We start from the raw sequence: 1,836 nt of genomic DNA on the forward strand, positions 1-1,836 counted from the left end.
TACTTCTCTTATATTAAAATTGATAGCTGTTTAGTGATAATTGCAGTATTACACCTTTTTATTTATTTTAGACGGCAGTATCTATTGTTATGCATGTGTTGACGATCTACAAAGGTTTGGATGGATGCTTGGCACCTCCAGGGAAAGGAAAGAAAGAATCAACTTGGGAAGGGGAAAGGAAGTTGGAAAGGGTAGGGGGTGGCATTCTGCTATGTCTTTAGTGTTATGTTTTCTTTATAAAAAGAAAAAGGTCTCAAGCAAAAAGTGAACATTTTTCAGATCTGGTTGTTAAGTTAGTGGACATTTTTATATGCTCTGTCCTTTTCTGTATGTTTTAATAATTAATCTATACTTACATAAATACAAATAGCACTATGAAATTAAAATCTAAGAAAGGCAAATTTCTAACACAGTTTCATTATCTTGATACATGTTTTTGAAGATACTAGGACATGGCTGGCTGCCACTACTACCAACATTCTTGCTATATCTCAATGTCACCTCAACATGTACACAGGCAATCATTTCAATCGTGCATTCTCTCCAGTGGTCACTCCCTAGTCCGCAACTCCATGACCTCTGGCTTCTACCTCCTACCTTTGAGACCACTCCATCTTGTATCTCAATCCCAATAATTACTCAGCCAGAAAGGGACCTGTGATTCACAGAGTTACCCCTGTCTAACTGCATGTCTCTGCAAGTCCTCTGACTTCCACCTTAGGTTCCATGTCTGCCATTATAATCTCTCCCTTGCTTATTATTCTTCCGTCTGAACCAAAATTCTGCTTGATCCCTATTTTGTCTACTCTGCCCATGTGCCTAGATGGATGAATGTGGCTGGAGAGAAGCCCATAACCATGCTAAGGGGTTTCTCTTTAAATTCATGACTTACACCTGAAGAAAACCATTATGCTGCCCAGAAATGCTATTAGTTTATTTTATTCTCTCTCTCAAATGCTTAGACAATAATTTTATAGCTTCCCTTCTTTCCTCAATCTTCCATCACTTACTTCTTCCTCTTCAATCAGCTAATTGTCTTGCTTCCTATTTCCCTGAAAAAAATAAAAGCAGTTAGATTAGAACTAATATTAATTAGTTCTACATATTCCCACCATTATATCTACCAATCCTCCTGCATCTGTACCAACTTTCTCTGCCATCTCCTGTCACCCCTATGACTAGCAATAAACTGTCTCTAATCTTGTCTACGGGCAATCCCTCCCCTTCTGCACCCATCCCAATCCCTCTCACCTATTCAACTTCATCCCTCCAGAAGTTGTCGCCTTTTCTTTTATATGATTAGGTCTTCTCTCCACTGACTCATTTTCATTATCATGAAACATTCTGTAATTCCTCCAATATTAAAAAAAAAAACCTTGTTTCCACTTCTCCCTTAAATTACCACTCTATTTCTCTACTCTTCATAGAAAAACTTCTTGAAAGAGTTTTTTATACATAGCTATACAGCTTTTCTACTTCCTTTTTCCATTCTCTCTTGAACCACTGCTGATCAGTCTTTCTCTCTACCTCTGTATAAATAGCTTTTGTCAAGTTCACCATTGATCTCTACATTGTCAAATCTAGTGGACAATTTTTTGACTTTATTTTATAGGACTTAGCAGCAGCATTTAAAGCAGTTGATTACTCTCTCTTCCTTGAAATACTCTCTTTACCTGGCGTGCTGACTTCCACTCTCTCCTGGCTCTCCTCTTTCCACACTGGAAAATCCAGTTTAATCCCCTAAGTGTCCACCTTTTCTCCTTATCTTCCCGACCTGTGGACATTGGAATGCCTCATGGTTCAGTTCGTGAACTTCTTTTGTTATGAATCATCAGT

The sequence above is a fragment of the Propithecus coquereli genome, unplaced genomic scaffold (genome assembly GCF_000956105.1).
Source record: "Propithecus coquereli isolate 6110/MARCELLA unplaced genomic scaffold, Pcoq_1.0 Scaffold147, whole genome shotgun sequence".
NCBI lineage: Eukaryota > Metazoa > Chordata > Mammalia > Primates > Indriidae > Propithecus > Propithecus coquereli.